The sequence below is a fragment of the Marmota flaviventris genome, chromosome 3 (assembly GCF_047511675.1).
Source record: "Marmota flaviventris isolate mMarFla1 chromosome 3, mMarFla1.hap1, whole genome shotgun sequence".
Taxonomy (NCBI): Eukaryota; Metazoa; Chordata; class Mammalia; order Rodentia; family Sciuridae; genus Marmota; species Marmota flaviventris.
Genome location: NC_092500.1, coordinates 31,767,489 through 31,795,285, shown reverse-complemented (window position 1 = coordinate 31,795,285; position 27,797 = coordinate 31,767,489).

Sequence of the window (27,797 nt, the reverse complement as noted above, 5' to 3'; positions counted from 1 at the left end):
ATTATTATATATACCAAGATTCAATAAACCAATATCTTTTTTAGGGTAGAATCTAGGCTATCACAACAAAAATATAGTGACTTATAACAGAATTTTATCTCACGTTCATATAAAAGTGCAGTGTCAAGGAGCTAAGCATCTGACTTTTGAAATTCATGTACTTTTTTTTTCCCATCAGCTACAAAATACTTTACTAAAGGCAATCCACTCAGAACCCAGAAGGAGCTGGGGACGTCTCCCACAAACCCCGACGGCTGCCCTTTGGTGCGTCCATCTGGACCTTTTGCAGACCACAAAATACAGAACCAGGACCTGCAGGCAACCAGAGTACAGAAAATTACAGATCGGCAATGCCTTTACTTATCGCCCAGGTTTTCATCACCTCTCGATCGGGTGTCTGGGTAGGCTTATAAGGGGGATCCCAGATGAGCCCCCATATGTTATGCTTGAATTCAGGACCCCCCAAAAGACCACCAGAGACCCACATCCATGTAAGCAGCAAAGAGGTGTTTATTGCAAGCTAGCTCGGTCCTGCACGCACACAGCAACTGATGTCGCTGAGAGGCCTCATGTACTTCTAACTAGGCTACTTGGTTTAACTTACCAACCCTTGGCCAAGCTATTGAAATTTTAGAGAAATAAAATTCCTTCCTGATTTGACCCATAGAGCAGCTCCTTTTCTTCAAACCAAATTTTACTCAGTTGAAACCATCATCAAGTATCCAGATTTATTATCATGGAGTACAGGCACTGTGATAGACTTTGAATATACAAAAATAAATAAAAGAGAATCGGTGCCTACTCTTAGAATAAAATCTACAAAGTAAGCAGAATAAATGAGTAACATACAAAGTGATACAGGTCCAAAAAGATTTAAGACTGCAGACACCTATCTGCTAGCTTATGAAATCTTTCATAACTTAAGGCCTTACATATATACATATGTATATATATACACATATATATATACATATTTGTATATATATACACATACACACACACACATATATGCATATATAAACATATTTATACACAATGCCACCCTATTTGGACCAGGTGCAGTTCCTCCTTTTTCTCCAAAAAGACCAAGAATTACCATCTTATATTGGATCCTTGAACACTTACAAAGGCAAGGGTTTACATTATAGGACCTCCAACTCTATTAGTATACCAAGAAATATATGTAAACTAAATAAATCTTGTGTCTTGTCTATATGTTGAGATAAAATTTAGTATCCATACTGGTTGATTGAAACCTCCATAGTACTGCTCACTAAATATTTTGAATTTCACCTCTGTCTATACAAAGTACTTCCAAAGTCTATATGAATCAATTGTAATTATCACATGCAAAACCTTGTGAAAGCATTAATAAATTCACAATAGCTTCTTGATAGCAAGTGGTTGTTCAATAAAAGGATGCAAAAAGGCCAAATATTGATCCTGAAGTTTATATCCTTGCTCCCTATAGTCTATTCACCCTGTGGCAGCTAAAGTAAGCATTTTAAAACTAAATCCATATAATGTACTCCACTCAGAAATCTCCAACGATGCCCTATCTCACCTAACAACCTACAAATTTCCACACACTTTGTTCTCAGTCCTGCATTCCTCATCTCTTTCCGTGCACCCTCTTGTTCCCAGGATTCTGGTCATAATGGACCTGGTTCTCTTCTTCAAGCCAAACAAGTGCATGCCTCCACAGCTACTGCTCTTACTGAAGGATACTTGAAGATAACTGGGTTGTTTCCTCTCTCATGCTCCAAGAACCTTCTCAGTTACATGAGTAGACAGTTTTAGAGCCCCGTTCTGATCCATTTTCCAAGCTGAAACATCCATCAACCACTGCTGCTAGTGTTGGTCATAGGATTCACATCTGACCCTCCTTTGTCCAGATATTTGGTATTAGTCACACAGAAGTGCCTTTACCCTAGGCAATGCCATGCCACCTCAGCCAGGTACCATCTGACACAGGCTACAAAAGGTCAGGCCCTACCTCAAGGTGGGTCCAACACTCCAGTACAACTTGTAACCCAGAAGTGCCAGTGGTTCACCTAAAAGTCTCCAGCTCAGACCTCATTCTTGCTGATCTCTTTACCCAGGTCTACCCTGTTTGGCTGACTCCACTTGTCCTGAATACAACTGTGCTCCCTGAAATAAGTTGTTTGGACAAGAATTCCAAGTTGTACTACTAGGGAGCCAACATAAGACTCCTGCCTTTCTTGACCACCACACCTACCCATGTCCTCCATATCTTTCTTATGTTGATTTACTTTTTACACAGTGCTTATCATCAACCAAAATATATTTGGTAATTTAATTTTGTTTATTTATTTTTTCTTCCAGTAGCATGTAAACTCTATAAGATCAGGAAATTTTAAAATTTACTACTATATTCCCAAGACTGCAAAACTCCTTACCTCAGTATTGCTAATAAATACCCATTGCTGAATGCATGAATAAATGGAATAAGACAGTGAATATGTCTTATCAGTATTTTAAAAAGTATGTCCTATTCTTAAAAACATTGGGAACAAATAACATGATTAATTTAATCTACAGTAAAGAACAGCTGTTAGAAACTTTTGTATATTATAAGGTCTTTCAAACTATCTCAATACTGGAATGCTCTGAGTTAGTTTATTAACATACCTTCACAAGCCTTATGAGGTTTTTAACTCAAAGTCTTAATCTTGTTGTATTTTGATGGTCATTCAAATTCCTTCAGAGTTTCTTAATTACCCTTTTTTCATGAAAGAAAAAATATTTTTTTAAAAAAATCAGCAATATTTTGAACCCATATCTAAAAAATCCATACTGAAAACATCTAATGAACATCTATGTTATTTAATTCTCTATAGATGTATATATATCATTCATATATATATATATATATATATATATATATATATGTATATATATTTATCAGTATTTAACAACTATATATATAATTATACACACACACAAACTATTTAAAAAGGAAGAATACACTGCAATGATAGAATGGTCAATCTGTGAATTACTCATATTCTGTCAGAGAAAATCCCTAGATCTATTCTAGAGAAGTATCTAAAAATTGATTGTAAAATAAGGTAGTATTTATTAAATTAACTACACAGACCCCATTTGACTATAAAAGCAGCAAAGAAACACAGCTTCACTTGAGCTGCTTCATTAAGGAAACACTGCAGTTGGTTATGATACATAAAGAGTCATCAAATATCTAACTATGGAGACTTTGGCTGACTTTCGGCCCCTTCAGTTCACAAGCTTTCTAACAGAACTTGGCCCTGATGAGGTTTTGCAGAAAATTATCTTCTTTGTCAACCACACTCCACAAAAATGTCTTGGATAATTTGACTTTTACAGATTTAAAAAGTCAAAAAGGATTTGAATTTGCATGCCAGCTCCACAGAAGTCTTTTCATTAAGCAATAAATAAAGTTTGATTTAATTTTTTTCATGAAAAAGGACTTTGTGGTCATGAAAGCCTGCTGTCTGTTCCATTAAAAATAAAGAAATCTTCCAAAGAGAATCTTAAATACATTCAAATATAAGCCTTGCAAAGATGTTTCATTCTAATTTGGGAGTACATAATGAATGTACTTCTTTGCAGCTAGCATTTAATGCCAGTGCTTTTATGGTTTATGATGTAACGTTTGTTTCTTTTTATTCAACAGAAAAGGTCAATGTGACTAATAATTAGAACTATGACTCTGAGAGAAGAAGACTGTAATTAGACTATTTTTCAACAAATAATAAAGTGTCAGAAAAAAAAAAGAAAGTGAATCCTTAGTGTCAGCAAAACTAGTTTGCATATGGACAGGCAAAGTGATTCTTTTATGCAGATGCACACTTAGGTGACCTTCTTCCAATAATCTAACTCAAATAATAAATGTACATGAAAAGCACAATCCAGATATTCAAAGTAATACAGTGGATCACAGCCAAGAGTGATTTCGTCTACAAGGAGAAATCTGACAATTTCTGGAAACAATTTTACTGTTACAACTGCAAGGTTGCAACTGACTTCCAGAGGGTCAAGTTCAGGAATGTTGCCAAGCATCGAACAATGGACGGTGCATCAAACCACAACAAAGAACCACTGGGCTCCAAGTGTAAAGTGCAGTAATTTTGAGAAACTGAGCTAAAGTTATAAAACTTTGTCATTTTGAAATCAATGATCTTTAAAACAGACCACAGAAACTGGAGCTCTGTGGAAAATGGTTGTCTACTGACATCACAGTGTGAAAGACATTTTGTATCCATTGTAGATTTTTTAAAATGCTAGTCGTTTTACAATGAATCTCTTTGAAATAATACTGAGATTCAGGACACTTAGATGTCACATAAATGTCTGTTGGTTCTCTGTGAATTTATTAGGGCTACGTAGCACAGACTAGGTGGCTTAAATAATAGCAATTTATTTTTTCACAATTCGGAGACCTTATTTTGCTTGTAGATGGGTCATCTTCCCTGTCTTACAATGTCTTCTCTTTGTGGCTGTTCCTGTGTCTGTGTCCTATCTTTCCTTCTTATAATGACACCTATAATATTGGATTAGAACCTATGTCCACCGAATTTATTTAAATTCAATTACTTCTTTAAAGAACCCATCCCCAAATGCCCTCATATTCTGGGATATGCTTTCTGGGACGTAGGACTTCAATGTACGAACAGTGGTGGGGGCAGGGGCCGTAATTCAACCTGTAACAGGAGCATCAGTCTGTCTTTGGTCCAGGAATTCTCCAGAGGAAGACTATGCCTGGTGATCAGGATGAGCACTGCCCACGCTCTCTGCTCTATTGGAACCCAGGAAAGCATGCATAAATGAAAAGTGTGCCTTCTCTTAATTAACCCTTAATTTTTATAAAAATGACTGAATTTGCCCCAAATCTTTTCAGGAAATAGTTACAGGAACCCAAAAGAAAAAAAAAATCTACAATTTGATAACTTCAAATCATAGAAATAAATGGTGTATTTAGGTAACATACCATATACTTTTCTAAAGCAAACTAGAACTAGAACAGTGGATTTTAAGCAGCGATCATGTCTTCCATGTTTGCAAAGCTCTGTGAACAGTGACCAACACAGAAAAGCCATCCTTCTGCAAAAGTTTGCTCACTGGCTATGTAACTGGCCAATGAATGATGTTTTCCTCCCACTCTGCTACCTACTGGGTGGTAAAATGAGTCTCACCTTATCTCCTGCTACTTGCTGTCTTGCATCTCATGCTACAGCAGCAACAACTTGGGGGCAGCCTCAGGTTCAGGTTACATTGTCGTCCTTTTGCTCACAATACCCTGATTTCTCCTTTCCTGCACAATTTCTGAGGTAGCTTCTTCTCCACCCCATTTCAAGACTGCTCAAATATCACCTATACCAACTTTAAAACAGACTGATTTACCAAACATTACAGGTGGCCAGTAGAATTTAATATATTTATACAAAATATGTGCATTATATATATATATATATATATATATACACACACACACTATTATGTATTCATTTATCTATATTAACAAATATTTATTGAGTAACTATTTTGTGCCAGACCCTTTATATGAATCCTGAGAATATAAGATATGTAGGATCCTTGCTTCAAAGAAAATACATTCTAGTATATTGGTACCAAAGAATGGACAGCTCTCTTTGTTGAAAAGGTATACAGAGGCATAAAATGAATAACTGAAAATCAACAAACAAAAAACTGGAAAAAAAATTGAATTGATTTCTTTAAGCAATTACATTTAAATCAATCTTTGTGGATTATAAAATCAAGGTAAAAATTTCAAAATTCACATTCAGGGGGAATTTTCTTACAAATTAATGATTAACAAAAACAGGCCTTCTGTGCCTTGAGAATAATGCATACTTTATATATTTATCTTGACCTTTATATGGTATAGATTATTGACCAATACTCAGGGAGGACAACTGAGATTCACATTCTAAAATTAAGAATTGGGGAAGAATACTAGATAGATATTAGATGAGTAAGGACTATAAATTTGTACAGAATCTCCTCGCTTCTCACACTCCCCCAGCTGAATGTGTGCCCCTAAACAAGTTATCTCTGGTGGTTCATCTCCTATATACTGAAGAAAATAGATGAAAATCAATTTTACCAGATTTCAAACTTGCTTTCTATCCCCAAAAAACTTCTTAGATACACAGATGAACCTCACATTTTGGAGGTCAGTAAGTTTCAATAAGTGAACAGCAAATCTCTTTAGGTTAATGACTTTTAAAAACTAATACAGGGGAAGAGCTTTGAAAGTTTTGCCAATTTAAAAGTAAAACATTTATAAAATAATTTATAAAAATGATTTTTCCTGAGAAATATAGAAACATAAAAATGCTTCATGATCAATGAAAGATCTTAAGTTTCATACATGTTTTACTCGTCAAATACATTTACATGATTGTATTAAAATATGGGAGAAATTTTCAGGTGTTTATCTCTGTTTTTCTTTGCATAGCTGTATCTCAAAGCAGGTGCTATTTATAATGGCAAGAAATAATTAAGTGGGTAATAGCTAATGAGCTTTCCTTAGCAGGACTTTGACCAAAGCATTAAATAAAATTGTTAAATAAAGCAAATCCATAAAAGTAACAGAGTAACCAAAGGGAAGATTGCAAAAGGTGGTAAAAACTAATGGCACTTCAATCATTAGAGAATGAGAATAACAAGGGAATATGTGAAAAAAAGCAATTGAGAAAAACAGGTATTCTTTAAAATTACCTTGCCCATAATAGCAAACTCTGGTCATTATCTCTAAGTATGAAGAAAACAAAGGATTTGCACAATATCTTGCATTTTAGTCACAGAATTCAAAGTGACTGTCATAGTTTGGATCTTAACTGTATTCAGGAGAGGGGAAACAATATGAAAAAAAAATCCTTGGCCCAAAAAGCAAAACCATCTGGTAAAGTTATGAATGACTGAGTTGAACAGCAGGAAATCCTACTGTTAATCATTTCTGCAGTCAATTGAGAATTCTGTAGAGAATACATTAAAGAATAGTATAAAAAGTATAGTGACCCAAATAAATTACTAAAGGAATAAAGTCAAGATCAGTTAACAGATATTGTATTACTTCCAAAATTGAATAATTTTAAAAATTACCAATAAAATTGCTTGTATATTGCTGTGATAAAGCTATTTCCTCCAAATTTTAAGAATCCCTACTTGATTGTGTTATTGTTGACTTTCCAAGATAATAGAAAAATTTCCTGCCCTTCTTACAATAACCACTAAGAGATATTTGTTACTAACGCTTTAATTATGAAATACAAATGGTCAAAATCAATCCATAGTAAGAGGCAATACATTTATTTGAAATTTAGCACTATGAAGTTAATCTCCAAAATCCATTCGTGTCTTATTTTCTTTCCCTCTTTCTGTTTCTTTTTTTCCCTCCTTTTTCTCTGCCTGCCTACCTATCTACCTCCCTTCCTCCTAAAATAAAACTCTTAATTTTAGCTTACAGGGGATTGGAACACCCAACTACAGATTTGATTTACCATTTGTGTGGCCATGTGCTGTAGTTTGGGTTTTAAATATATCCTGAAAGGCCCTTGTGTTGAAAGCTTGGTCCCCATTGTTGATCCATAGTATTATTGGGAGGTGATGAAACCTTTAGAAGGTGGGACCTAGTGAAAGAAAGTTAGGTAGATATTAAGTAGATATTAAGACCTGGACAGTCCTCTTACTGTTTTTGCTTTCTTCCCACCATGAGGTAAGTTTCTCCCATTATCTATTCCTGCCATGATGCACCATGTCACCATAGACCCAAAACAGCAAAGACAAGTGATCATGGACTGAAATATTTGAGATTGTGAGCCAAACTAAAATTTTCCTCCTTTTAAGTTGCTTACCAAAGGTATTTTGTCACAGTAATGGAAAGCTGACTAGCACAACATAGGATTAAGTTGAGGTCAAATAGGATGATTTTACAAGGGATAAATGCAACTTCTGAGTCCTAATCTTGAAGATAAAGATAATTGCTTTGCATGTCATCTTTCCTCTGTAGAAGGATGACAATTCATTTAGAAGAGAACAATACCCCAGGTGATGATGGAATATCAGACAGCGTATTATACTACAAACAAACTTGGATCCATGAATGACTTCTTTTAGAAAAGTACTATAGGATTAAAAAAATAAAATAGGATATCTTATAAGAACAGATCACCTTGCAAGAAGAAATAGAAAGAAACAGAGCCTTCTCTATGGACACACTTTCTACATGTGCACTCCATCTACTCTCACTGAAAGTTGTGTGGCTTTACAGGATTAAAAGAGTCAATTGCTTTGGAGCTCCAAAAACCAAAATTCTATCCTTCAGAATTTTTCTTCAGTTCTCCCCTTAATATTTTTCAGTCGAAGGCCAACGTTCATATTATCATTTTGCTTAATGCCTGTATTTTTAGATGACTTTAATCTAGCTGCATTAAATTGAAGGTGAAAGGAAAGGTTCAAGCACAGATGCAATAAATAAGAAGATGTCTCACAAGCTTAAGAAACATGAATATAAAAGATCATTGTGTGTGGTATCTTTTCCATAAATTTCATTGAAAACAAGTAGTCTAAGTTTATTATGTTTTTGAGAGAGGTCTACTGCAAGGAAGCCACACATCTGATCAACAAGGGCCTGTGATTGTCCATAAAGCAGTGCTAAGGAGGGCATGTTCTCAGTGTACATTGACTGTGGCAGAAGAAGATACTGGAGAGAAAAACCCTATTTCACCCTAGAGGGAAGAACTATATGACTTCAGTAAAAATGCACCAGAGAGTCCCTTCAGAGATCTGGGCAATAGTCCAGGTGAGGAGTCTACCCCGCTGTAATAGCATAGATCTTAAATCATTGCCTTCCAGATTTTTGTCATTTTTATGGAGCAGTGATTGCTCCCATTCTTCCTATTTCATCAACAGGAACTTCTCACAGTGGTTGTAGTATTCCAGCACCACCATTGATAATCAGGTGTTACAGACATACAAGACTTATATATTAGTTAATGAATTATCAGTTTGCAGAGAATCAAGTTCAAACTTGAAAAAGAGGAAAACACGGGCTGGGGATGTGGCTCAAGCGGTAGCGCGCTCGCCTGGCATGCTTGCGGCCGGGGTTGGATCCTCAGCACCACATACAAACAAAGATGTTGTGTCCGCCAAATAATAAAAAATAAATATTAAAAATTCTCTCTCTCTCTCTCCCTCTCTCTTTAAAAAAAAAAGAAGAAAACACAACACTCATTTAGCCTCAATATTTATGAGGATGAAATAAGTTAGAGGAACTTTAAATACCTCATTTTTTCATTGCAAGAAAACGTGTACTTAGAGGAAGAAGATATTCATGGAAGGTGACAGAATAGATGGAGTCAGACCATTCACCAATATTGGTTTCTTACTCTTCCTTTGAATGATATGGAATATGGTGTTTTAAGTGGCCACCTGTTTACCCACATTATGGACTATGTTTCCCGGTTTTTTCTTGTTGCTAGGTTTGGCCAATAGCATGTAAAATAAAGTTACATGAGTAATTTGTGGGTATCTTCTTAAAAACAAAGATGTTTGCCTTGATTTAGTCTTCTGAGTTGTCTCAGTTAGATTATGGATGAAATGGTCATCCAGCTCTAACAAAGCAGACAAGAATATCCCAAGGGAGGATGAAGCAATAGAATGTGTGAAACTTGGTCCCTGAATGACCTAGAAAAGCAGAGCCGCCCCATCCAGTCTGGGCTCCTCACTTCTGGCTGTTTATTTATAAGAATATAAATTTGGGCTTTAAGCTTGCATATTAGACTCTCATCATATTCTACATTTAATTTAACCTAATAAATCAATGGCTGTAAGGACATTTAGGATTGCAAAATAAAACCAAATTTATAAAGATATATATCTGAAAGGAAATAGCAAGCTTTTATAGACCAGGAGAGGTGAAAACTATTTCTTGCGGAAGCAAAGAAGTATCAAATAGTTTCTGAGACTTGCTGTGATGAATGCCTTCTACACAGATGTTAGACTCAGGCACTTTTTATTTAATTTCAAAAGGTGCACCATATGTACATCTGTCTCAATAAACGATCATATTTTATAATTATAAGACTCTTTAAATCATGAGTCAGACACATCCAGATGCCAAATAAGTCAAAATCTCCAGTGTTCAAACCACTACTCAAAAATAATTTATACACCTGGGAAATCAAAGTTAATGATTTGGAAAATATTTCTGAATGTGCCATTATATCCTCAAAATGGTTGGAAGTCTTAAGGACAGGACAAGGACAAGATATTGTTCCTATAGTCAAGAATATTCCACCCTAATTGAAAGTACAAATCTGATCTACTTTAAATAATTAAGGAAACACTTGCTATTAAAAATAAGTGCTTCTAGCTACAATTCAATTTAGAAATTATTGGTGTTTATGTGTAATATTCTGGTGAGTTTCAAAAATAAGACATTGTTCCTCTCTTGAAAGAACTTAAGATTGTGGGGTGGGGTAGGTTAGGCAAAGGAGATATGTAAACATAGTCTCACACACAGACACATGCAAATAATATAAGGCAGATGTCAAGTAAATAAAACCTTGTATCAGTTCTTTGGGCAGACTGGTAACTTATAGGCACTAAACTTGTGTTTAGATAATGGTTATGAATAGAAAATATTTATTCATCCCTTCCAGACCCATATGTTTTATGTATTTATTATGTATCATGTGCTATATTCTGGGTACTGGAGCCCTGTTAATGTCCACAAGGATATTCACTAAACAACGAATAGCTTGCTTGTGCAATGCAGTGGCCAGGCACTGGGATACCCAAGTCAATGGGAAAGCTTGGTCTTGCTCTCAAGGAGTTCACAGCTAAGAGGGAAAAGGGAAAAGGTACAAGAGAGAGCATTGCCATGGTAATGAAGCAAAACGATGAGCAAGTCAAAGCAAAGGACAGAGTTCAAGAGGAAGAAAAATGAAGCAGCCTAACCACATTCTGATCCTGACAAATTAGGTGAAACCTAGAAATAAGCCACAGTCAATGTCAAACATTGGGAATGATGTACTTCAAATAAAAATGTAAATCCCATTTTATAAGCCCATAATCTAATGTAAGAGGTAGAATTGAAACAAGTCATTTTAAAATACTAAGAAAAATACCATATTAAAGGTATACGCAGGATTATGGAGGAGTAGAGTGAGAGGGCTTCTGTGTAGGATGTTGGAGGTAGTGTGAAGAGACTGCCCCCTGAGCAGTGATGATTCTAGACAGACAGACTGAATGAGTGAATGATTCATTATTTATGGTCTTTCCATCGTCTCTGGTTTGCACCAAGGTAAAAAATAAAAATTAAAGACACAGGGGACAAAGACAGGAAGAGAAAGAGGCAGAGGGGAGAGAGGTGTGTAAGAAATGTCTACGGTGTCCAAAGAGCAAAAAAGAAGCTGGCAAATGAAAAAGGATACCCACACTTGAACTACAAAAATGAATTCAGTTTTTGACAGCTCTGTATGCTCTCTTACCAGCCCCAGAGATGCAGATTTAAAATAGTTTAATCCAAACATCATATACTTTTTGATTCTCTGATTCTAACAGCCAGTGCTATGTTTGCATTGACTTTGGTTTAAAATGCAACACTTCTTTGCATCACTCTAAAAAGAATACACTGTTACATGAATGAAATTATTAATTAACTGATGATCCCATAAAAGACTTGAGAAATGGAATTTTTATCCTCCAGCCTTCAGCAAACAACCTTAAAATCAACATCAATGTTTGCATATGTGAAATTTTCTCCCTGGACACTACCATCATGAATTATTTTAGCCCCTCTTCCCCTACGCAACCTGGTCTGCATAGATGTTTCTCTTCTATCTCACCTACTTTTCATTCTGCTATCCTCATTATTCCCTTTCTCTTTTCAGGAACCAGGAATCATAGAAAAAAAAAAACATTTTAGCCAGAGTAATTATTTTCAAGCCTGTTCTCAGGGTCTTACTTTCCACCTCTACAGAACAATCAAAGTATTTTCACCCCTCAGGAAATGCTTCAATCCCTTGTAAGAGAATTCTATTGATTAAAGAATTTTCTCTTATTACACTATGAGTGATCTCATTTTATTTGTTTCAGCTTGTACACTGTAATCAAGAGGTGGAAAGAAAATACATGCTCATGAGGAAAATACAAATAGAAACCTCAATAAGATACTACCTCACTCCTGTTAAAATGTCTATTATCAAATAGTCAATCAAAAGAGAAACTGATTCAAAGTAAAAACCAGAAATAAATCAAAATGACAGGGAATACAAATCACTTCTCAATAATAACATTGAATGTAAATGGCCTAAACTCATTAATCAAAAGACATAAACTGGCAGATCCAATTTTTAAAAAAGACCCAAAATATGCTGTCTTCCAGAGACTCACCTCATGGGCAAAGACATCCACAGACTGAAAGTAAAAGAATGGGTAAAAACATATCATTCACATGGCTCTCGTAAACAAGATAGGGTCTCTATCCTCATAGCAGATAAAGTGAACTTCAAGCAAAAGTTAATTAGAAGGGACAAAGAAGGACATGTCAAAGTGCTTAAGAGAATTATACATCAATAAGACATAATAACCATAAATATTTATGAGATAAACAATAGAGCATCTATGTACATCAAAGAAACCTTTCTCAATTTCAAGAATCCATTGGACCACAACCCAATAATACTGGGTGACTTTAACACTCCTCTCTCACCACTGGATAGATCCTCCAAACAAAAACTTAATAAAGAAGCTAAAAAAATTGATAATTTAGACTTTACATACACATATAGAACATTTAATCCATCAGTAACTAAATACACTTTCTTGTCAGCAGTACAGGGATCATAAAATAGACCATGTTATGTAAGCTATCACATATGTTGGCATACAATTGTAATATTACCTTAATAAATTTTTAGCATCTGTGGGATAGTTTTGATAGATCTGTTTCCATCAATATTAATTTTTGTGTTCTTGATTTTTATTGATTAGATGTTAGATTTTTATCAACTTTTAGATTTATCACTTCTTTTCTATTTCATATATTTCTGCTCCTACTCTTATCTTTTTCCTTTCTACTACCTGATTTGAAAAGAATTTGATTGTTAATCTAGCTTCTTTCTGATACAAAAGTACTTTAAATTGTAAGTGTTCATTTGAGTACTGTTTCATCCCAGAGGTTTTGATATTTTAAGCTTTTTTTTGATCACTTAGTTTGGAGCATTTTTCATTTACTTTTCTTGTGCTTTCTTCTTTGATCTGTAAGATACTTATAAGTGTGCCATTTAATTTTGAAGTAGTTGATATGGGGGAATGGGGTTCTATATATCTTAAGGTGATTGATTTCTAATGTAATAAATCATCCAGGAAACATAGTCTGTATGATTTCAAATATTTTTAATTTCTCAAAGCTTATTTTAGGACAAAACATAGTCTATCTATATTAATTTTCTACTTGTCATTTTTGTGTATAGTTCTCTATAAATAATAAGTAGGTCAAGGTAGCTGATAATGTTGTTAGGACTTCTATATCATTCATACTTTAATCAAAGTGAGGGAGTTTAAAATCTCCAAATATGATTGTGGATTTGTCTTTCTAGTTTTATTCACTTTTACTTCATGTATTTTGAAATTTTGTCATTAGGTACATATACATTTAGGATTGTTAGACTTTCTTGGAGAAGTTCCCCTACTACAGTTATGAAATGTTCTCCTTTAACTCTGAAAATACTTTTTCTTGAAATTTATTTTATATTAATAGCTCTACTTCTAATGCTTAATTTCCCCATCTTTAGCTTTTAACCTATTGGTGTTTTGATATATGTATAGAGCATATAGTTATTGCTTACTTTTTATACATGTTAAACCTTTATACCTTTTAATTACAATATAGAGTTCATTTATATTTAAATTAATTATTGATATTGTTGGGGAAAAAAAGAACACCTGACATGAAATTCAGTGGAAAATTAGGTAAATGATAGTTTTAATAATGGAATGTTTCTAGAGAACAGGATGAATAATCCTGCTGTCAGTCTCAGAAAGAAGATTGTTGGAATGCTTTTGTTGCCATTATTCATTCTCTCATTTATTATATGGTACACAGTAACAGAATTATTTTATTGTTTGTTAACACTTTTTATTTTGAAAATAAAATTTTCTCAGCAAAAACAAAAAAATATATAAACAAGTGTTGGTGAGAATGTGGAGAAAGGTCAACCCTGATACACTCTTGATGGGAATACAAATCAGCACAGTAATTATTGAAAAGAGCATGAAGGTGCCCAAAAATGTTAAAAATAGAATTATCATGTAATTCATCAATACCACTGGGTGTGTGTCACATGGAAATGAAGTAAAGGTTTTGAAGAAACATCTTAATTGCCATGTTTATTGCACCACTGTGCACAATAGCCAAGATATTGATACAAATCTGCCTGTTAACTGAGGAATGGATTTAAAAAAAATGGTACATATGTATAATAAAATATTACTCAGCCATAAAAAAAGAAAACTTGTTATTTGTGATGCTCTGATCCTCATATTGTCTGCCTCTTTCTCCTCTAATGATTCAATAAGGCATTTGGTCCTCCTGTGTTATGAATGTTCTACTCTCTCCTGATGCTGAATGCTTATGGCTAATAAATCTCAGAGGCTATGGATAGAACTGGAGCTCCTTAAAGGGTAAAAGTTAGGTTAGGAAAAACAAATACTGAATGATCTCACTCATATGTGGAACCTAAAACAGTTGATTTCATAGATGTTGAGAACAGAATGGTGATTAGCAGAGGCTGGAAAGAGTTGATGGACAGAGGGATGGGGAAAGGTTGATCAATGGGTATTAAGTTACAGTTAGAAACAAGTTCTGGTGTGTGTGCTATTTTATAGCTGAGTGCTACAGACAACAATATGTACTCTGAATTAAAAAAAAAAGCTAGAAGAAAATAATTTGAATATTTTCACCATAAAGAAATGATAAATATTTGATGAGCTAGGTATGTTTACCCTGATTTAAACACTGAATAATGCATATATGTATCAAAACCTCATGATACTCCATAAATATGCATCTTTATGTAAATTTTTAAAAACAAAAATAAATAAATAAATTTTTAAAACAGTCTTGTATACATTAAAGCAGCAATGGTTGGTCTTCTGAACAAGTCAGTCATTTGAAATATTGGAAGTTGAGGACTATTGTACTAATTAAATCAGCTTTGCTTGTGCTCAAACTGTAGTGTCCTCTATGGCCAACCTTCCTGGCACTAGTGCATCCTGCAGATTCTCACCACTCCCCACGTTATGGGTTCATGGCTGATTTCACCTGCATGATATTGTCCTATGTATTTTCAAATCCCTAGCAGTAGAGTCTCCTCTCCATAGTCACAAAAATATCCTTAGAACTGATTTTTCATTATTTTCCCATTCTGTTGAGATTTTTTTTGACCCACTTTCATGTGAAACTAGAGGATTGTCACTAATTTCTCTTGGGTCTCTCACTTACCTTCAGTCAATTCTATACTATAATCACATAACATATTTCATTTAACATTTTCAACTCCCACCATATGCATTCCAGAGGATTGTACATTATGAGGATTACAATCAATTTACACATAAAAAATGAAGGGCAAGCAAATGGTTATGCAGGAAGGACATCCCAGGAAAAAGGAATAGCCCTGAAAAAATTATTGAAACTTAAAAGCCACCACTGTACTGAAAAAAGTACTCCACTTTGGATATTTCACTGAATGTTTATAAAGGAAGGATATAACACTAAAAATAAGTTGTAGTCAAATTTTGGAAAAGTCCACAAATAGTACGGAGAAGTTTTCATATAATGGTAAATCACTGAGTATTTTTTAGAAGTGGGTTAATAGAATCAGGGTCCATATTTTAAAAGATTAATCTAGAATAATCGTGCATGGAAAACGATGGAAGAGAAAGGCTCAAGAGGGAGCATATCAATTAGAAATTGTCAAAATAAAGGGGAGAAATCAAATAAAACCAAAAATAGAAGACTTGCAAAAGTTGACAACTCAGATGTTGAGAGAAAAGTAGAAACAGAATAAGACAGTTCTAGTTGTTGATCCTGAATGACCAAGAGGACATCAGTGATATAAGCAGTGATGGGTGGGATGGGAAGAAAAGCCTAACTATGGTAAAATCATGAACACATAAGTTCCAATTTAGTTCTATAATACAGAAAAAGTGATTTCTGCATTTTCCCTTCAATTTTGACTTTCTCCAAAGCCCCATACGCTCCTGACAAGTGAGAAAAAAGGAAAGCAATTAAATGTGCAATCCAATTTAAAGATTAATTTGAATCCAGTGGTTCTTGAAAAAAAAATCTACTCAGATGTGGACATCTTGCTCCTGTATGAGGAATACAGCTTGTCCTTACAGAAAGGGAGAAGACACATAAAATCCTCTGATGCTTATGTTGTCTGCCTTTTACTCCTCTAATGATTCAATAAGGCCTTTTGTCCTCCTGTGTGCCAACTGCTCTGCTCTCCTCTGATGCTGAATGCTTATGGCTAATAAATATCAGAGGCTATGATCTTGGCACAAATACTACTGCTTATTGCATTCATAGCTCACAATCTTCACCTCAGATCTTGCTGTGCAAACCTCTGAGATCTACCTACAACTCTTATTTGGCCCTAGTTAGAGTGGTCCTTTCTGTAGTCCTCAGTGTCATTGCCTTTATTCTGTCAAGATCCATATTGTGACCAAGAAAAGTCTTATAAAAGCCAATCCTTTGGACCTGTTTGTTTTTTTCTTTTTTTTTTTCTTTTTACCTTAATAGGCTATACTGGCTATCTCCCTTTGAAGTGACTGTGCATCATTGTTGACAATTCCCCCTGCAAATTCCTCCTCCTAAAGATACAAATGGGAAACAGGGACCTAACTCTGATTTTGCTGGTAGCCTCCCTATCCCAATACCTCTTGTCTGAGCTAAAACCCAGATAAGGGAAAATATGGACACATGACAAGTTATTTATTCTTCTTTCTGTGTCCCTCTTCTTTCTTTCCAGAATCCCCTGGGACAGGACCTTCATGAGGAGTAGGGTTATATTCCATCAATCATAGGAGAGCTCTGACATCACTGCTCCAAGATAGGTTGTTCATTTGCAAATATAGAAAATTTAGAAATAATATATTTCCTCCTTCTAGAATAGCTAATAATTTATTATTTACTATTAAATTTGATTTATGTTTTATTATTAACTATAAAAGCAAATTGATAACACTAACATCAACTCCATAAAATCTTTCTTCTTGTTTATTTCTTTATTCCTTTCTCATTTTTATTGTTTGGGTGCTTTCTCTGTGCATTCCTCCTGTAACAAATCCTAATTTTTCCCAGGCACACTACTGCCTGAGGCAAACTAAGACAATGGTCTTTTATGCTGAATAGCAAAAAAAAAAAAACAAAACACATCAGTAATTTTCAAAACATTACCCATTGCACATGTGTAGCTTAAGCTATCTGCAGAACATTTACAGGAGTAAATCTCCTTTGGTAATCAACAGAGATTTGTTTCTCCATTTTAACTTAAAATCTAAGCAATGTTCTAGTTTTCATTCAGCCTCTTATTATGATTTATCATCACTGATAGAGTTTGACTATAAACCAGGAGGGGTATTTATACCTTTAAACTTAAATAGTTTGAAAACAATTTGGTTTCTTGGAAAATACATTAAGAAATGAATACACCAAATCAAAATCTTCAGGTATCACAAGTCCCAAGATACAGCTTTATTTAACAATGCTAATTATATAATAGTGCCAGCACTATAAAAATCAGAGGATAACAGGACAAACAGGTCATCAAACTTGGAAACATCAAGGGAGGGACCATGGGAGATAAATTAGATAATCAGACTTCAGCCAACAGTCAAATATCTCATAGATAACCAAGGTCAAAACAAGCACAGACTTAAGATCAGATACCACACAGTCATTGCCAAAGGGCAGCAGGTAAAAGAGACTATGTTGGGAAATGTCTGTTTTGTACAAAAAGACAAAAGTAACAAAAGGCTACCAGGTATCAGGGTATGCACTTTAGGGAGTCATGAAGATGAAACAAGGATTTAGAATTTCTAAACCATTTTTTTTTCTCAAAGGAACTAATGTTAGATTGGCCAGTAAGCAGCTGAGTGGTCAAGATTATTTTTTTGTGTGTCTAAGGTTGTTGCTAATATTTGCCTCCCACACTAAATGAAAAATATGGAATCTTACCGGGTGAGTCAGGATGCTCTGAACAGAAGAAAAATTAAGATCCAAATATCAGAGTATAGAGTGACTGCAAGTAGGGAGTGCTACTGGGGTAGCATGGTTGAGGGTAAAATGGAAATGTGAACAGAGTTGGGTAAAACTTATAATGATTACAGATGATTGCTGGGAACACTAATGGAATCTGAGTTTCCACAATCAGATGATTCAAGATATATTTGTGGATTAAACAAGATGTAGGATTAACAACATTCAGGCTGGAATTATGTCCATTGAAAATCCAGAGAGGTTGGGAAGAAATCTAAGTGACCTCAGGATAAGAAGATGATTATTATTGAACATGTTATTATTTCATTTAGAAAAATAAATATTATTTATATAAAAAATCAACATTCAAGTTTTGTATGTTCTAATCATTGTCTGGTCATTTATCATTTATCTCCTCATGGGAGGGTTTATTTATATAGTCATTTTCTAATTTGTACATATCAATAATGATAGTTTGTTAAACTCTTCCAGTACTAGCCAAGGTGAATTCAAATGTCATCAACAAGCTATTTAAATCCCTCAAGTTAGCAGAAACTGAGTTCTAATTAAACACCTTTTAAGGGTTCAAAAACATTTTAACATTTATGCAAATGCCAATTTTTATTGAGTTATTATCAAGGATATGAAGTAACTTCCTTTACACACCTTTTCTTAGGCTATTGTTTCTTATAAAATAAATTGCCCAATCTCCTCTCATTCAACCATAGTTATCAGTTCTTTTTTGTCATATCACTGCTACAAGCATTCAGCTCAATGCTAAAGAATGTAAAGATATTTGGGATATAGCCCTTGTCCTCAGGACTCTGGACCAAATATTATAGTTATGATTGGAGATGGGAGAAGAGTATAGGGTACTGTTATTGAATTCATTTCTTCTAGGAAAAGGAAATGTTTGTTAAAACTAACAACGTGTTTAACAGAAAAACCAATAATGCATTCTCAACAGTAGCAATTAATATACTTCAAGACAATTTATGTTGACAATAAAAGGAAGAATAAATATCAGAACTACAGGTCCTCTGTTGGAGTGGCAGTACCTTAAACTTAAGGGTAAATGGAAATGTGAGCAGAGTTGGGTAAAGCATAAGGCGATCTTGGATGATTGCCTAAAACATGTAATGGAACCCATGAGGTCATTCAACCTACCAAAGTATCATAAACATGAATTAAAGAGATGAGGAAATAGAGAAATTCATCTTTAACTATATTTATCTTTCATAAAAAATATTCATGAAACACAATTATCATTGCTACTTAGTTGATTGTTAATGCAATGCCTGCATTCTCCATTTGACTGTGATCTCCACAAATGTAAAGAACACATTTTACTCAACATTACTCACTTAATGAAAGTAAATTGAGACACAGAAACAATCTAGGAGATGTTTATGGAATGAATTGAATTGGGGCTGAATTTTGAGACTTGAATATGAGATTTAATAGTTTCACATGAATTTTCCAAGTCCACAGTGCCTGGGGTGTGTCTCACAGGCAATAACATGTCTCACTGAGCTCAAAGTCAAGCATTCTAGAAAGATTCAAAGAGGCCACATTGGGTTTCAATCTTCTAGAAAAACTTGCTTCTTTCCAGATCACTCATGCCAATGAGTACACAGGCATTTCTCAAGGGATCATTGAAATAAAGAACCCTTTTGATGGCAGAGGATCACCTTTAACATTCTGTCTCAAGACACAGTAGCAAATCCATTTAGCCAGCTGGTTATATAGGATGCTCATCCCAGACTATTTTCTATGCTGTGTCAGATTTAGCTCTTCCATACATAGATCAGCATATTGAGGTGAGTGAACCCTGCCCTTCAACCTGTTTGAAGCATTTTCTAGTTCATTCTTGCTGGGGAATAATTGTATTCCTTCAATTTTAAATTAGTTTTCCCATTGTGTTTCAGCACTGAGTTTTTATGTAACATTCTAAGAAGAGCTTCAGACACCCAGCAGGGGGTTGTAATACACATAAAATCATTGCTAAATTGACATCAGCTTTGGACCCCTGCCATTTGTGTATAACTTCTCATTTTGCCCTTTGAATGAACTGTATATAAATAGACTCAAAATAAACTCATTATGGAGTTAGAAGTTGAACATATGTCGGAAATGTCACAGCATTCTTTGCAGCCAATGTAAGATTGTCTATATATTACCATTTTTATTTTCAATAATAAAAGATTTTCCTTTAAAGCTAATTTCTAAGGTTTAAAGCACAGCTTAACAAAGTTTTGTTTGATATAGAAACAGATTTTTTTAAAAAAATCTTATTTCTTGCCAATGTGACACCACTAGGAATTGTATGATAGTTAAATGACAAAACTACATGTCATAAACCTCTTGGCACAAATTACTTTTGTAAGAGTTTAGCACCAATCTTTAGCTTTATTTGTCCATATTCCAGAGTGTCAACAATAATATTATTCAAACATTCTCTAAATATTTATGCAAAGATCATCTTCAATATAAATGCATTTCACAAACAACAGTGAATGAAATTGAATTTTCAGGAAAAAGAAGAAAGTTAGTATCTAGAATAAAACCTTGGGGCTAAGACCATGTAGGCTTCAAATTCAGATTGTTGATTAATCTAAGACCTACATCCTAATTTTCAAAGATGCTTTAGAATTTGAAGAAACCAAACTGGTCAGAATTGTCTATATTTTACTTTAGTAACAAAGATTACCAAAAACCTAGTGGCATAATACAACTAAAGTTAATTTCTCACACTATCCAGGAAACTTGATATCATGACATTTCCTTCATAATACCAGATTTCCAACTTCACTGCAACAGAAGTGAGGATGGAGACTCACACACCAGGTCTTAGGTAGTTAAGCTGGAAATTCCTATCACTCCAAGTAGGGCCACTGGGCAGGACTGGTTCCATAGCTCTGTGCCAGACAAAGGGGTCAGGAAATGTAATTGCCCATAGTGCAAAAAAAGTGAAGAGAACTGGTGACATTGGTGAACGTTAATGATGTCTAACTCAAAAATCAATTGACATCAAACAGTTTTGATTTGCAGCTACCTCTCTCTGAACTAGGTTGAAGAATGTACCCAAGTCAATGCTTATGAGGAAACTCATAAGAGGATCATAATGGAAAATAATATATTTGTAGATGTAGTTAGTTAAGATGAGGTCATACTGAATTAGGATGGGCAATAAATTCCAAGACTGGTGTCCTTCTAAGAAGGTCGGGTGAAAGGGCTGGGAATATGGCTCAATGGAAGAGTACTCAAGGAAAAAAAAAGACACTCCATAATAAGGTCATATAAAGACACAGAGAGACACACAGGGAGAATGTTGTTTGACAGTGGACATGGAGATTGACATGATGCATCTACAAACAGTGGAATGTCTGGATCGTAGCAACCATCAGCAACAAAGCATGGAACAGATTCTCTAAAAGGAGCTTCCAGAATAAGCCTTGTCAACACTTAGATTTCACATCTTTAACCTCCAGAATTGTGAGGGACTAAATTTGCTATTTTAAGCTAACTACTTAGTTTGTTGTGGCAGCCATAGGAAACTGATATTCTAATCTCTCCCCAGAGAATGCAGAAACACTGTCAAACCAGCTCCTGCTCAGGGTTTGGCTTCATTTTAACAACTTTGGATATTTGTCATAAAATATATTGCAATGTACTACTTAAATTGAATAGAATATCATCTAATGATTGACCAAAGGATAAGTCTGCTCTTCTTATGTTGATATTCTGTTAAAGTATTTGTTCTGGAACTCTGGAAATTCGTGAAGAATTTGAAGTCTCCAAGGAAGTTAACAACAATTAGAATGGAACTAATGGATGTAGATTTTATTGTATTTTTACTGCTTCAGTAGTGATGAAAAAGTTAGGCATTGAGCTGGGGTTAAAATTAGGGTTAAATACTTGAAAAAATGTTGGAATTTCCATGCCAAGGTCACCATTTAGCAATTTTACAAATAGCTAAATGGTGTTCCAAAGTAGGTTATAATAAAAACCAGGTCAATGGAAAGATAGAAACAAAGTGCTTAAAATATTTTTTAAGAAATATGAGACATCCTCTAAGACAATAACTTTCTTCTTATGAAGAATAACTTTATTCTCTACTCAAGCTATAGTCTTCCAGCAACAGATCAAATAATGGCACTTCCAGAATATTTTCAGACTATTTTGCTTTCCTAGGAACACTGTCTTGTGTAATGTCTGCAATGAAGCAGAAAAGAACTACAAAACACTGAAATTTATGTTATGTCAATTTATTGATGTTAATATTTAGTTTCACTTTGCAAATGCAACCACCTTTGAAGCAGGCTTATTGTTCTTTACACCATCTTATTTCAAGTTCCTTTTTTTGATGTTTATTGTCTGAGTTTTCTAGTTAGATGGAGAAAAAAAATCACTAAAGTGGCCTTCTGCAACACCGAAATGTACTGAGGTATTATCTCTGATGTGTCACCATTCACAAGAGGTAAATATGAAAGCCAAATATACTTCAGCAATGTCCTGTGATGGGAAAGAGGTAATGGACAACCTCTGCATTTGGGATTACAATCAAACATAATAGTTTAATGTATCTACATGGAGGCCTGTATATAACAACTAATACCACAATATCTTGAAAGCTAATATGTTCAGGCTTATAGCTCCACCAAGTCAATATGGCTTTTCAAATAATGTAGCTGGTTTTAATATTACCAGACCTAGACTAAAAAATAATAAAACTATTCTTTTCTGTGACTGCTGTTAAGTGGAATAAGAGCATTAAAAAGAGACAAGACCCCTAATCTCTCTGAGAAATATAGCACTGAGTTGATTTGTAATATGGAGACAGAATCGCTCCCAACTTTCATAATATAATCCACAAGACTAACTGACTTACATTTTCTCCAGTTTTTACAAAACTCCGTCATTCTTCCATTTCTTCTGATCTTCCATTTGAGTGCAGGCTGGGTATTTTTCATTATTATTAAAGAGTTTAAATCTTTAATAACCATGTGTTAATGTTATCTAGAAAGTTTTCTTTCTTAAAAAAAATTTCATTTCTGCATTCTGCCTAAAATATATTCAAACTTAGATTATACTGTGATCATTCATCTCTGACTTTCACGTAATGGGTTTGTACATTGTCTGCTTGATCATATCTCTGTGTCTCCTGTGACTACTAATAAGAAAGGTCATTAAGTTCAAGAATGATTAACAAGATAGATTCTGTGCCTGAAGCATTGTAGCACTATTTTTAAAAATCTCACGCCCTGATGACAGTGATTGAGATGATAATGGTAAAAGCTATGACTTATCTAGCTCATACTTAGTAGATTTTACAGGAAAACGTGACAGAAATAAACGAAAATATTTTTGAATGACTTCTATACCACTTTTACTGAAGGTAGAGAAAAACATAAACAGAGTACCTGCTCTCCTACAATTTAGAATCTCAGGAAAGTTTAAAAACCCAAAGCAAGGCATATATTCTTATCTTTCATTCTTTGTAGATAGCTCTCTAAGCTATCCAATTTGTGCTACTAGCAGATTAATCAAAGATAACACTTAATAAAATGTTTATTTCTTCCTATTCCTCATCAGATCATCTCACTTAGAATTTACTTCCATACTGTTTTATCACATCAATTAAGTGCTCATGGGGATTCAGTCACTAATATCTGAAATTCAGAGAAAATTAATATACACTATACAATTTAATTTTCAACCTATCTATATCATTTAATTTTTATTGCCTCTAAGGTACTCAAAAATAATAGACCACCTACAATTTAAATTATATTTTAGTGCTAAATGTAATTAAAAGAAAAGTAAGAACAAGAGTTGATTTTTCCATAACTCTGAGCAAGGCTAACAATGCTTGCATTAACTGATGTGGAATACAATGTGATATTATTAGCACTTGGTGTTTCATACTCTGTGGTTACCTTATGTACCCAATCTATTATGTACTGTTATCAATGAAAAATCTTTATATACAGGCTTTTTAATGCACTAAAATTAAAATCTATACCATTGAACATTATAGTATTTGCCTATTTTTAATCTGCAAAATGACAAAGACCATAAAATAGTGATGAAAAATCTATATTGAAAAGAACTATTTCTCTCCCAGATTTGATTAATATTATGACAATCTGCTTTCCTGTTACCATACATTTTAAATGGAGTGATGTGTCTTTTGCCAATTTTGAAAATTATCTTTTGAATTCTTACCAAAAATAATCTTTCAGGCTAAACCTCAAAAACAAAACATTTAGTAGACTTATTGAAATACATTCTAATATTCATATTAGTGGAGCCTCCTTTTTTATGGGTGATACAGTTCTGGTATATCTTTATTAGAAATCTGCAATTAAAAAGTATAGCATCTGAGAACAGCTTGGAAGACATCAAGGGATCAGACTTATAAAAAGTATTCTCAAAAAAAATAAGAAATTTAATTTTAATGTTGGATGAAGAGCAAAAATTATTTTTCCCAATGAAATACAGCAATGCATCAATTTTTTCCATCCCTTCAGTAAGAAGCTAAAAGGCAGAAAGGCAAAGATTGCTAGACACATTACAAATTATTAATCTATAATATGTGTTCATTAAATTCAAGCCTTATTTTTCTATAATATTGTTTTTTTTAGATTTTACACATATAGATTTTAATTACTGAAGATTTTGCCTTAAATATTCTTTCTTAGGAGAATCAGTATGTTTCCATTTCAGTTGATATAAAACATACAGAGAAACTGTATCACCAAGAAAGCACAGAAGAATATAAAACCTGCTGAAAGCTAGGACTATTGCAGTCACCTGGGACAAATTTTATCCTTTCCTGTGAGGACACAGAAAATGAGAAATGTATATAGTTTTCCCCTAACAACCAAATAAATGAAGTTAGAGCCTTGAGACAAGAATTTAAAAAATCATAAGCATTTATAGCAAGCAACAGTCTGCTCTTAGAATATGAACAATTAAAACTCATAAAGAAATGATAAAGGGAAATTTAAAGTGCCATAATTTCATCAGTGCATGCTGTGTGCATATATTGAAATATCATGTAGTACACTATAACTTATTGATATGAATAATCAATACATGATAACCAAAACATAATAAAAGTAAATCCTGGGTGTTCAAATCTTTCCCTTAAAGAATCAATCTCTTCACCTGTTATGAAAAATTTAGAGAAAAACACTGTCTTCATTAGGCATGTGTATCTATCACAAAAATGGCATAGATGTTAAAGGTCTGCTATGAAATAAGTTTTCATACTGAATTCCATATTGGCTTATACTGTGAGCATTCATCTCTGATTTTCATGAAATGGGTTTGCACATAGTCTGCTTGATCATATCTCCTGTGAATACTACTAAGAAAGGTTGTTAAGTTCAAGAATGATTAACAAGACAGACTCTGTGCCTGGAACATTGTATACAACTGAAGAATTTCCAGATGAAGTTAGAGCACCTCTCCCAAGGTTGTCTAAGACAACCTTGCTAACTTAACTGTATCTTTCCTTGCTGAATATTACCGTTGTGGCTACAAAGATGATGTGAGTTCAATCCACAGTGAGTGAATGGAATGTTAAAAATAAATGTAGAGCCAGATGCAGTGACACCTGTAAATCCCAGCTGCTCAGGAGGCTGAGGGAAGAGGATCAGAAATTCAAAGCCCACCTCAGCAACTTCGTGAGACTCAGTCTCAAAATAAAAATTAATAAATAAAAAAAAGGACTTGGGATGTGGCTCTGTGTTTAAGCACCCCTGAGTCCAAACCCTGGTACCAAAAAATAAAAATAATAAATAAATAGGTATATACATAGATGTCCTCCAATATTGATAAAGATCATTAATCTACTATTTTAAAAAGTAAGAATATTCACATTTTTGAAACAGGTTTTTGTCTTATCTACATACACCATTTAATAAAATCTAAACAACAAAATAAATAAACTTTAAAAATACCCAAATAATTGGCATTCTTTTCATTGTAAACTATCAGCCTATGTAAATGTATAAGGTATAAATTTATGAGATACAAAATGATGTCATGATTTATTAATACAATGGGAAATAACTAAATCTGGCTACTAAACATTTTTCATCACCTGCTTAGCATTCTTTGTGATAAGAACATTTGGAATTTACTCAGTGATTTTGAAATGTACATACTCTGCTCTGATTACTATAACAATTCTGTGCAATATATCTGTTAAAAAGTAAATATTTCTCCTGAGATTTTGTACCCTTTGACCTGCATCTCCACATTTCACCTATTCTCCAGCCTGAGTAACCACTGTTCCACTCTATGCTTGTGTGAGTTCAGTTCTTTGAGAGGTGACAACATGCAGCATCTATCTTTCTATGCCTGGATTATTTCATTTGGCCTGATGTTCTCCAATTTCAAGTCCTAGAATTAGACATAAACAAGTATGCATATGCTACATTAATATCCCCTTATTTTGGCCGGACGTACCCATTCAAAAGAAGGATCTCTTAGACCCAACCACAAAATCTGATACTCTACAATGTGAAAGGATAAAAGGAAACCAAGGTTCAGAGATGAAGTGTTCCATTTCTCTGTGGAACAAAGGTCATGTAATTTCATTCTACAATTAAAAGGAGATTATTGACCTGTAATCCCAGTGGTTTGAGAGGCTGAGGCAGGCAGATTACAAGTTCAAAGCCAGCTTCAGCAATTTAGCAACAATTTAGAAACCTAACAAGACCCTGTCTCAAAATAAAAAATAAGGCAGGCTAGAGATGTAAATCAGTGGTTAAGAGCCTGAGTCCTGGGTTCAATCCCTGAGAAGGAAGGAGGGAGGGAAGGAAGGAAGGAAGGAAGGAAGGAAGGAAGGAAGGAAGGAAGGAAGGAAGGACAGGAGGAAGGTACAAAGGAAGGAAGGGAGAGAGGAAGGGAGGGAGGGAGGGAGGACAAGAGAGATTATTGTATTGGCTTAGAGTTATCTTTGAACCTTGTGGACAGAGTCCTGATTGGGTGAACTTATCTGTTCTTTGACAGTAAACCTATAGGATAAACATTTTAGTCACAAAGTTCTAAACCAATACACATTATTATTTTTCCCTGCTTCTAAGTCCAGTTTTCTACCTCACCATCTGAATCTCATATAAAACATGCTTGATTTTGACAACCTACTTTAAACAGGCTACTATAACTCTCTTAATAAAATGCCTTTGTGTCCTCTATTGTCTCTCAACTAAATTATGTAGATCCATGAGGCCAGTGTTGTATGGCTTCAATTTCACCTGACCTTAGCTAGCTTGAATAATCACTACTGTAATTACACCTGAGTAACCCTGCATAATTTCCAAGAATACTATAAATAATCAAAACAATGATATTGGTACATAGAGCTTTATAACCAGACCCTGATATATCAGTGACATAAATACGTCTGCCATCTTTGATATTATCTTATTATGATCACTTTTTAAGCTCTCTCTGACCCAAATTGCAGGGATTCACTGGT